The sequence below is a fragment of the Arachis stenosperma genome, chromosome 9, assembly GCF_014773155.1.
Source record: "Arachis stenosperma cultivar V10309 chromosome 9, arast.V10309.gnm1.PFL2, whole genome shotgun sequence".
NCBI classification, from domain to species: Eukaryota; Viridiplantae; Streptophyta; class Magnoliopsida; order Fabales; family Fabaceae; genus Arachis; species Arachis stenosperma.
In genome coordinates, this window is record NC_080385.1 from 77813364 (window position 1) to 77825316 (window position 11953).

General features: G+C 39.0%; 2 non-coding genes across 2 annotated transcripts; one reads left to right on the forward strand and one right to left on the reverse strand.

Annotated features, from left to right (window-relative positions):
- Window positions 1-1827: 1827 nt before the first annotated feature.
- Window positions 1828-1935, reverse strand: LOC130952298 (small nucleolar RNA R71). Its single transcript, XR_009074479.1, has one exon. It is a non-coding gene; the product is annotated as a small nucleolar RNA R71 (small nucleolar RNA).
- Window positions 1936-11845: 9910 nt separating this feature from the next.
- Window positions 11846-11953, forward strand: LOC130953849 (small nucleolar RNA R71). The gene has a single exon (XR_009076010.1). It is a non-coding gene; the product is annotated as a small nucleolar RNA R71 (small nucleolar RNA).

The following is an 11953-nucleotide window of genomic DNA, read 5'->3' on the forward strand; positions in this document are numbered from 1 at the left end:
ACACTGCATGATTCCTAGAATTCTCATTAAGAATTTTGATATCTTTATTTTCTGTTCCACTTAATTTTCAAAAAATCCAAAAAAATTACAAAATCATAAAAAACCAAAAATATTGTATGTTTCTTGTTTGAGTCTAGTGTCTCATTTTAAGTTTGGTGTCAATTGCATGTTTCTGTTCTTCTTGCATTCATTCATGTGTCTTAAGTGATCTTCAAGTTGTTCTTGATGATTTCCTTGCTCTAATCTTTAAATTCTCTTGACTTGAGTGTTTTGTTGTTTCTCATATGCATTCTCATTTTGTTAGTGTCAATAGTGTACAAACTTCTAAGTTTGGTGTCTTGCATGCATTGTTTATTTGATTTTAGTTGCATTTTGATTATTCCTCATTATTAAAAATCCAAAAAAAATTTTAATTTGTGTCTTTTCAAGTCAATAATACGGAGAATTGAAGATTCAGAACATACAGCAGAGGAATTATACAGAAAAAGCTGGGCGTTCAAAACGCCCAGTAAGGAAGGAAAACTGGTGTTTAAACGCCAGCCAGGGTGCCTGGCTGGGCGTTTAACGCCCAAAAGGGTAGAGCTTTGGGCGTTAAATGCCAGAATGGACACCATTCTGGGCGTTTAACGCCGGGATGGCACAAGAGGGAAAATTTTTTTTTTAATTCAAATTTTTTTTCAAGTTTTCAAAATTTTTCAAAATCAAATCTTTTTCAAATCAAATCTTTTCAATCATATATTTTCAAAATCAATTTCTTTCTTTTTCAAAGATACTTACTAATAATTAATAATTTGATTCAACATTTCAAGTATGTTGCCTTTTCTGTTGAGAAAGGTTTAATGTCTGAATCATATCTTTCTTGTTAGGCAAGTTATTAATTTTCAAAATCAAAATCTTTTTAAATTATTTTTCAAATTATATCTTCTCAATCATATCTTTTTAATCACATCTTTTTCAAAATAGTTTTCAATCATATCTTTTTTATTTCTAATTCCAAAATCTTTTTCAAAAATCACTTGATTTCTTTTCCACTCCTAGTTTTCGAAAATCAATTAGTATTTTTCAAAATGTTTTTAAATCTTTTTACTTAATTTTCGAAAATATCTTCCCCTCTTCTCACATCCTTCTATTTATGGACTAACACTCCTCCTCAATGCACAATTCGAACTCCATCTTTCTTGATAAGTTCAAATTCTTCTACCTCTTCCTTCTATTTTTCTTTTCCTCTGACACTTCAAGGAGTCTCTATACTGTGACATAGAGGATTCCATATTTTCTTGTTCTCTTCTCTTTCATATGAGCAGGAGCAAAGACAAAAGCATTCTTGTTGAGGCTTACCCTGAACCTGAAAGGACCTTGAAGCAAAAGCTAAGGGAAGCTAAATCATAACTCTCTATAGAGGATCTAACAGAATTCTTCAAAGAAGAAGACATGGCAGCCGAAAACAACAACAATGCCAACAATGCAAGGAAGGTGCTGGGTGACTTTACTGCACCTACTCCTGACTTCTATGGGAGAAGCATCTCTATCCCTGCCATTGGAGCAAACAACTTTGAGCTTAAGCCTCAATTAGTTTCTCTAATGCAACAGGATTGCAAGTTCCATGGACTTCCATTGGAAGATCCTCATCAGTTTTTAGCTGAATTCTTGCAAATCTGTGACACTGTCAAGACTAATGGGGTTGACCCTGAGGTTATGCTATTCCCTTTTGCTGTAAGAGACAGAGCTAGGATATGGTTGGATTCACAACCTAAAGAAAGCCTGAACTCTTGGAAAAAGCTAGTCAATGCCTTCTTGGCAAAGTTCTTTCCACCTCAAAAATTGAGTAAGCTTAGAGTGGAAGTCTAAATCTTTAGACAGAAGGAAGGTGAATCCCTCTATGAAGCTTGGGAAAGATACAAACAATTGATCAAAAAGTGTCCCTCTAACATGCTTTCTGAATGGAACATCATAGGTATTTTCTATGATGGTCTGTATGAACTGTCCAAGATGTCATTGGATAGCTCTGCTGGAGGATCTCTTCATCTGAAGAAGACGCCTGCAGAAGCTCAAGAACTCATTGAAATGGTTGCAAATAACTAATTCATGTACACTTCTAAAAGGAATCCTGTGAACAATGGGACCAATCAGAAGAAAAGAGTTCTTGAGATTGATACTCTGAATGCCATACTGGCTCAGAACAAAATATTGACTCAGCAAGTCAATATGATCTCTCAAAGTCTGTCTGGAATGCAAGCTGCACCAGGCAGTACTAAGGATGCTTCATCTGAAAAAGAAGCTTATGATCCTGAGAACCCTTCAATGGAGGAGGTGAATTACATGGGAGAACCCTATGAAAACACCTATAATCCTTCATGGAGAAATCATCCAAATCTCTCATGGAAGGATCAACAGAGACCTCAACAAGGTTTCAACAACAATAATGGTGGAAGAAACAGGTTTAGCAATGGCAAGCCTCTTCCATCATTGATGGAGTGCAGAAGCTGGTGAATTAAAAATTTATTAAAATGGTTACGTTGCGAGTATAGTTCTTAACTCACCAAAAATTTGCCTATCAATTTAGAAATATGTCACAGAAAGTTTAAATTAAAATTACTGGGAGTTTTAAGTCCCAGGTCGTCTCCCAACGAGTTGCAGAAAGGTGTGCTATTTTATTAATCAGATATTCCAAAAAGTTGAGCTAAGTAAATTGGGATTTAAATTGAGGGATTTTAAATAATATAAATAAAAGCCTTGATTGGGAATTGATTGGTTAGAATCTCTATCATTGACGGAATGATTTTTAAGATTAATTTATAATTAATGGTTACTCTGTTTGGTTATCCCTTACTAGGTAAGGGAAAGTCAAACAAGTTGGAATGCCAGATCTGTTCACGAGTTACAACCCACTTAGTTCAAAGGGATTGGCGTTGGTGACAGGATAGCAATCCAACAATTAACCCAACTACAAATTTTTCCTTCAATCCTTCTAATTCAGAGTTCCTTTTAATCAATTCGCCATCAAGTAATGAAACTACTCACGCATTGTAAATAAAGAATCCATGGCACATGAAAGGAAATTAAAAGAAGACATGATTATTGGAATTGAAATTAAATTAAAAAGAAATAGTCCTTGCATTAATTAATCATAAAAGTATCTGAATGATAAAATTGAACATAACAAAGAACATGGAAGAATAAAACCAAGTTAAGAGAACAAACTAGAGTGATGAAGTCTTGATGAGGAAATAACTCTTTTCAATGTTCCAATGCTAAGACCAATTGAAAGTTAAAATTCTAAAAGCTATAGAGAGAAAACCTAAGAGAGTGAAAAACTAGATCTAAACTACTGAATGAATGTGTCTCCCTTGTTTCTGCATATTCTCCGACTCTAGTCTGCTATTTCGGGCCGAAAACTGGGCCGAAATAGGGTCCAAAATCGCTGGTTTCGGATTCTGCAGATTATGCAGATTGCGCATGTCACGCGATCGCGTCGTCCATGCGGACGCGTCATTTGCGCTTTTCCTCTTCACGCGTTCGCGTCATCCAAGCTACCGCATTGCTTGTGCTTTCCAATCCGCGCGGCCGGGCAAGCCATGCGGTCGCGTCACCGCGATTTGCGCTTCTTCGCGCGGTCGCGTTAGCCATGCGACCGCGTCACTTTTCGCTGGTTATCTCCTCAAATTCTTGTGTTCCTTCTATTTTTGCTAGCTTCCTCTCCAATCTCCGTCTCATTCATGCCCTATAAAGCCTGAGACACTTGACACATAGATTACGGCATCGAATGGAATAAAAGAGAATTAAAATTAAATAATTAAAATCTTTAGGAAGCAATTTTCAAACATGTAATAAATTCAGGAAGGAAATCTAAATGCATGCTAAATTGATGAATAAGTGGGTAAGGATCATGACAAAACCACACAATTAAACACAATATAAACTATAAAATAGTGGTTTATCAACCTCCCTACATTTAAACATTAGCATGTCCTCATGCTAAATTGGAGGAGACAAGGAAATAAGTATGAACATGCAGAAACTCATGAAATGCAATGCAATCGTACATATATAAATAAATGCAACTATATGATTATTGTCCACTTGATCAAAAGTAAATAAGCCCTTCAAAACAATTACAAATCAAATTCCACTAATTCTATCATCATATAATAAAACCGATAAAAGTGCAAGAAGATAGCTTATGAAGGCCGGAAACATGAAAATTCAAGCATTGAACCCTCACTGATAATGTATGTACGCTCTAATCTCTAGTGTATAGGGTAATCACTCTATTCTTCTCTAGTCATGTTTCTAACTTTTGTTTTTCTCCTAACCAATCAACAATAGTTAATATACCAATGCAAACATCATGAGGTCTTTTCAGGGTTGTAATGGGGCTAAGGTATAGGTAAGGGTATATATATATGGCTAAGTGAGCTTTATAAATTGAATCTTTAATTAACCTAAGCTCTCACCTAATTTACATATATTCTATATACTTTTAAATTCATGCCTAGCTACCCATAATTCCCTTTTTCAACCCATACTCATGTTTCAACCTTGTATTTTGATTCTATCATATGTGCATTGATCTTTGAATTCTGAATTTAACATTGGGGTAGTTTTGTCCCCTTATTTATTTGTTTATCATTTTTTTAATTGAAATAAATAAAGCTTATCAATGCACATAGATTTTTGATTCTTATAGTTTCACATGAATGGGTATCCAAATTTCCTTTAAATTTTCATGACACATTCCCTTAACAACTTTTGTTCCCACAATTTCCCATACTTAACTAGCACACACAATTCTATCTTAAGCTAACCAAAGATTCAATTTGGGATATGCAATTGTTTTTCAGCTTAAGGTTAGTAATGTGGTGAAATATAGAACAAATGGGATTTTAAAGGCTCAAAGTGGTTAACAAGGGTAATTGAAAAGGGTAGGCTTGATTTGGATAAGTGAGTTTAAATAAATAATGGCCTCAATCATGTGCAAGCATGTAAATATAACAAATATTGGACATATAAGATAAAACAAAATATAGATTACAATCATAGAGAAGTAAACACACAAGAATAAAATAATTATGGTTAAATAATGTAACCATACATAAAGGCTCAAATCTTTCACAGGTTGTGTGTTCTTTAGCTCAAACATCATGTTCCAAATACAACTCAAGCAGATTTATCATAAAAATTTTGAAAAATTAGTGAAATTTTGTTCCAAAGATAGATTTTTAAAAGAACTTATTGACTTTTCAATCAAGTAGAACATGCATGCAACTATCCTAACCTATGCAATTTATTCTATTCTATAAAAGAAAGAAAAATCTAACTAAAATATCCTAATTATTGGTGTCAGAGAAGAGAATTTATCTCCAGAAGTCAGGTACTGACCGACCTCCCCACACTTAAGACTTTGCACCGTCCTCGGTGCCATCTGTCAGGAACAGGGGTGGGCTGATGGCAGTATCTCCACAGTCGGGACCATCATGGCTCCTGGTGCTGGTAAAAGAAGTGGAGTCCGGGGTGTCTGAATCTCTGAAGCGTCCCTTGAGTAGCTCCTTGAGGTGTTTGAATCGGCGCTCGTTACGGCGCTCTCTCATCTTTGCTTTCTGTTCATGCCGATCCAACTTTTTAAGTATCTGCTGGAGCAATTTCTCAGTGGTAGATGCTTGTGGTGTTGAAGAAGGAATATCTTCAACCGGCTCAGTAGGCTGGCTTGTAGTGGCTGCTGAAAATCTGAGGTATTTCCCATTAGGGACATATTGATCATCCCATGGAAGCATTGCTTTGGTGTCCCCAGCTCTGCAGGAGACTCCGGCTGTTGAGACAAGATTTGAGACTGGTGTGCGAAATTGTGATCACTACTTTTCACAACTCAAATAATCCCTAGTAATGGCCCCAAAAACTTGGTGCTCAATACCATGGCATAAACACAACTTTGCACAACTAACCAGCAAGTGCACTGGGTCGTCCAAGTAATAAACCTTACGCGAGTAAGGGTCGATCCCACGGAGATTGTTGGTATGAAGCAAGCTATGGTCACCTTGTAAATCTTAGTCAGGCAAACTCAAATGGGTATAGATATACGAATGAAACATAAAGATAAAGATAGAGGTACTTATGTAATTCATTGGTAGGAACTTCAGATAAGCATATGAAGATGCCTTCCCTTCCGTCTCTCTGCTTTCCTACTGTCTTCATCCAATCCTTCTTACTCCTTTCCATGGCAAGCTTATGCAAGGGTTTCACCGTTGTCAGTGGCTACCTCCCATCCTCTCAGTGGAAATGTTCAACGCACCCTGTCACGGCACGGCTATCCATCTGTCGGTTCTCGATCAGGCCGGAATAGAATCCAGTGATTCTTTTGCGTCTGTCACTAACGCCCCGCCCTCAGGAGTTTGAAGCACGTCACAGTCATTCAATCATTGAATCCTACTCAGAATACCACAGACAAGGTTAGACCTTCCGGATTCTCTTGAATGCCGCCATCAGTTCTTGCCTATACCACGAAGACTCTGATCTCACGGAATGGCTGGCTCGTTTGTCAGGCGAGCACTCGGTTGTCAGGCGATCAACCATGCATCGTGTATCAGGAATCCAAGAGATATTCACCCAATCTAAGGTAGAACGGAGGTGGTTGTCAGTCACACGTTCATAGGTGAGAATGATGATGAGTGTCACGGATCATCACATTCATCAAGTTGAAGAACAAGTGATATCTTGGACAAAGAACAAGCGGAATTGAATAGAAGAACAATAGTAATTGCATTAATACTCGAGGTACAGTAGAGCTCCACACCTTAATCTATGGTGTGTAGAAACTCCACCGTTGAAAATACATAAGAACAAGGTCTAGGCATGGCCGAATGGCCAGCCTCCCAATGATCTAAGATAGCATAAAAATGAAGATAGCTACCCTGATATCTCAATACAATAGTAAAAGGTCCTACTTATAGAAAACTAGTAGCCTAGGGTGTACAGAGATGAGTAAATGACATAAAAATCCACTTCCGGGCCCACTTGGTGTGTGCTTGGGCTGAGCAATGAAGCAATTTCGTGTAGAGACTCTTCTTGGAGTTAAACGCCAGCTTTTATGCCAGTTTGGGCGTTTAACTCCCATTTAGGTGCCAGTTCCGGCGTTTAACCTGGAATTTCTGAGGGTGACTTTGAACGCCGGTTTGGGCCATCAAATCTTGGGCAAAGTATGGACTATCATATATTGCTGGAAAGCCCAGGATGTCTACTTTCCAACGCCGTTGAGAGCGCACCAATTGGGCTTCTGTAGCTCCAGAAAATCCACTTCGAGTGCAGGGAGGTCAGAATCCAACAGCATCTGCAGTCCTTTTCAGTCTCTGAATCAGATTTTTGCTCAGGTCCCTCAATTTCAGCTAGAAAATACCTGAAATCACAGAAAAACACACAAACTCATAGTAAAGTCCAGAAAAGTGAATTTTAATTAAAAACTAATAAAAATATACTAAAAACTAACTAGATCATACTAAAAATATACTAAAAACAATGCCAAAAAGCGTACAAATTATCCGCTCATCACAACACCAAACTTAAATTGTTGCTTGTCCTCAAGCAACTGAAAATCAAGTAAGATAAAAAGAAGAGAATATGCAATGAATTCCAAAAACATCTATGAAGATCAGTATTAATTAGATGAGCGGGGCTTTTAGCTTTTTGCCTCTGAACAGTTTTGGCATCTCACTTTAGCCTTTGAAACTCAGAATGATTGGATTCTTTAGGAACTCAGAATCCAGATAGTGTTATTGATTCTCCTAGTTAAGTATGATGATTCTTGAACACAGCTATTTATTGAGTCTTGGCCGTGGCCCAAAGCACTCTGTCTTCCAGTATTACCACCGGATACATACATGCCACAGACACATAATTGGGTGAACCTTTTCAGATTGTGACTCAGCTTTGCTAGAGTCCCCAATTAGAGGTGTCCAGGGTTCTTAAGCACACTCTTTTTGCCTTGGATCACAACTTTATTTCTTTCTTTTTCTTTCTTTTTCTCTTTCTTTTTCGTTTTTTTTTCGCCTCTTTTTTTTTTGTATTCACTGCTTTTTCTTGCTTCAAGAATCATTTTTATGATTTTTCAGATCCTCAGTAACATGTCTCCTTTTTCATCATTCTTTCAAGAGCCAACATTCATGAACCACAAATTCAAAAGACATATGTACTGTTTAAGCATACATTCAGAAAACAAAAATATTGCCACCACATCAAAATAATCAAACTGTTATAAAATTCAAAATTCATGCAATTCTTTCTTTTTTTCAATTTAAGAACATTTTTCATTTAAGAAAGGTGATGGATTCATAGGATATTCATAACTTTAAGGCATAGACACTAAGACACTAATGATCACAAGACACAAACATGGACAAACATAAGCATTAATTTTCGAAAAACAGGAAAATAAAGAACAAGGAAATTAAAGAACGGGTCCACCTTAGTGATGGCGGCTCTTTCTTCCTCTTGAAGATCCTATGGAGTGCTTGAGCTCCTCAATGTCTCTTCCTTGTCTTTGTTGCTCCTCTCTCATGATTCTTTGATCTTCTCTAATTTCATGAAGGAGGATGGAATGTTCTTGGTGCTCCACCCTTAGTTGTCCCATGTTGGAACTCAATTCTCCTAGGGAGGTGTTCAGTTGCTCCCAATAGTTTTGTGGAGGAAAGTGCATCCCTTGAGGCATTTCAGGGATCTCATGATGAGAGGGGTCTCTTGTGTGCTCCATCCTTTTCTTAGTGATGGGCTTATCCTCATCAATGGGGATATCTCCCTCTATGTCAACTCCAACTGAATAACAGAGGTGACAAATGAGATGAGGAAAGGCTAACCTTGCTAAGGTAGAGGACTTGTCCGCCACCTTATAGAGTTCTTGGGCTATAACCTCATGAACTTCCACTTCTTCTCCAATCATGATGCTATGAATCATGATGGCCCGGTCTAGAGTAACTTCGGACCGGTTGCTAGTGGGAATGATTGAGCGTTGGATAAACTCCAACCATCCTCTAGCCACGGGTTTGAGGTCATGCCTTCTCAATTGAACCGGCTTTCCTCTTGAATCTCTCTTCCATTGGGCGCCCTCTTCACAAATGTCAGTGAGGACTTGGTCCAACCTTTGGTCAAAGTTGACCCTTCTTCATGGCCACAACTTCATAGAAGTGGTCTTGATGCACCCTTGAAATGAATCTCTCCATCTCCCATGACTCGGAGGAGGAGGCTTTTGCCTTCCCTTTCCTCTTTCTAGAGGTTTCTCCGGCCTTGGATGCCATAAATGGTTATGGAAAAACAAAAAGCAATGCTTTTACCACACCAAACTTAAAAGGTTTGCTCGTCCTCGAGCAAAAGAAGAAAGAAGAGAGTAGAAGAAGAAGAAATGAGGAAGACGGGAATGGCTTTTGTGTTCGGCCAAAGAGGGGGGAAAGTGGTGTTAACGGTGTGTGAAAATGAAGGGGTGAAGAAGGGTATATATAGGGGAGGGGGAAGGGTAAGGTTCGGTCATGTATGGGTGGGTTTGGGAGGAAAAGTGGTTTGAATTTGAATGGTGAGGTAAGTGGGGTTTTATGAAGGATGGATGTGAGTGGTGAAGAGAAGATGGGATTTGATAGGTGAAGGGTTTTGGGGAAGAGGTGTTGAGGTGATTGGTGAATGAGTGAAGAAGAGAGAGGGTGGTGGGGTTAGTGGGGATCCTGTGGGGTCCACAGATCCTGTGGTGTCAAGGAAAAGTCATCCCTGCACCAAATGGCAAGCAAAATCACGTTTTGAGCCAATTCTGGCGTTAAACGCCGGGCTGGTGCCCATTTCTGGCGTTTAACGCCAGGTTCTTGCCCTTTTCTGGCGTTTAACGCCAGTCTGGTGCCCCTTTCTGGCGTTAAACGCCCAGAATGGTGCCAGACTGGGCGTTAAACGCCCAACTGCTACTCTTACTGGCGTTTAAACGCCAGTAAGTTCTTCCTCCAGGGTGTGCTGTTTTTCTTCCTGTTTTTCATTCTGTTTTTGCTTTTTCAATTGATTTTGTGACTTCTCATGATCATCAACCTACAAAATAAAATAGAATAACAAAAGAAAATAGATAACATATAACATTGAGTTGCCTCCCAACAAGCGCTTCTTTAATGTCAGTAGCTTGACAGATGGCTCTCATGGAGCCTCACATTTTCTCAGAGCAATGTTGGAACCTCCCAACACCAAACTTAGAGTTTGAATGTGGGGGTTCAACACCAAACTTAGAGTTTGGTTGTGGCCTCTCAACACCAAACTTAAAGTTTGACTGTGGGGGCTCTGTTTGACTCTGATTTGAGAGAAGCTCATCATGCTTCCTCTCCATGGTGACAGAGGGATATCCTTGAGCCTTAAACATAAAGGATTCTTCATTCACTTGAATGATCAGTTCGCCTCTATCAACATCAATCACAGCCTTTGCTGTGGCTAGGAAGGGTCTGCCAAGGATGATGGTTTCATCCATGCACTTCCCAGTCTCTAGGACTATGAAATCAGCAGGGATGTAATGGTCTTCAATCTTTACCAAAACATCCTCTACAAGTCCATGAGCTTGTTTTCTTGAGTTGTCTGCCATCTCTAATGAGATTCTTGCAGCTTGCACCTCAAAGATCCCTAGCTTCTCCATTATAGAGAGAGGCATGAGGTTTACACTTGACCCTAAGTCACACAGAGCCTTCTTGAAGGTCATGGTGCCTATGGTACAAGGTATTGAAAACTTCCCAGGATCTTGTCTCTTTTGAGGTAATTTCTGCCTAGACAAGTCATCCAGTTCTTTGGTGAGCTAAGGATGTTCATTCTCCCAAGTCTCATTTCTAAATAACTTGTCATTTAGCTTCATGATTGCTCCAAGGTATTTAGCAACTTGCTCTTCAGTGACATACTCATCCTCTTCAGAGGAAGAATACTCATCAGAGCTCATGAAAGGCAGAAGTAAGTCCAATGGAATCTCTATGGTCTCATTTTAAGCTTCAGATTCCCATGGTTCCTCATTGGGGAACTCAATGGAGGTCAGTGCACGCCCACTGAGGTCTTCCCCAGTGGCGTTCACTTCCTCTCCTTCCTCTCCAAATTCGGCCATGTTGATGGCCTTGCACTCTCCTTTTGGATTTTCTTCTGTATTGCTTGGGAGAGTACTAGGAGGGAGTTCAGTAACTTTCTTGCTCAGCTGTCCCACTTGTGCCTCCAAATTTCTAATGGAGGACCTTGTTTCAGTCATGAAACTTTGAGTGGTTTTGATTAGATCAGAGACCATAGTTGCTAAGTCAGAGGGGTTCTGCTTAGAATTCTCTGTCTGTTGCTGAGAAGATGATGGAAAAGGCTTGCCATTGCTAAACCTGTTTCTTCCACCATTATTGTTGTTAAAACCTTGTTGAGGTCTTTCTTGATTCTTCCATGAGAAATTTGGGTGATTTCTCCATGAAGAATTATAGGTGTTTCCATAGGGTTCTCCTAGGTAATTCACCTCTTCCATTGAAGGGTTCTCAGGATCATAGGCTTCTTCTTTAGATGAAACGTCCTTAGTACTGCTTGGTGCATTTTGCATTCCAGACAGACTTTGAGAGATCAAATTGACTTGTTGAGTCAATATCTTGTTCTGAGCCAGAATGGCATTCAGAGCATCAATCTCAAGAACTTCTTTCTTCTGATTAGTCCCATTGTTCACAGGATTCCTTTCAGAAGTGTACATGAATTGGTTATTTGCAACCATTTCAATCAACTCTTGAGCTTCTGTAGGCGTCTTCTTCAAATGAAGAGATCCTCCAGCAGAGCTATCCAAAGACATCTTGGATAGTTCAGAGAGACCATCATAGAAAATACTTATGATGCTCCATTCAGAAAGCATGTCAGAAGGACATTTTCTGATCAATTGTTTGTATCTTTCCCAAGCTTCATAGAGGGATTCTCCATCCTTCTGTCTGAAGGTTTGGACTTCCACTCTAAGCTT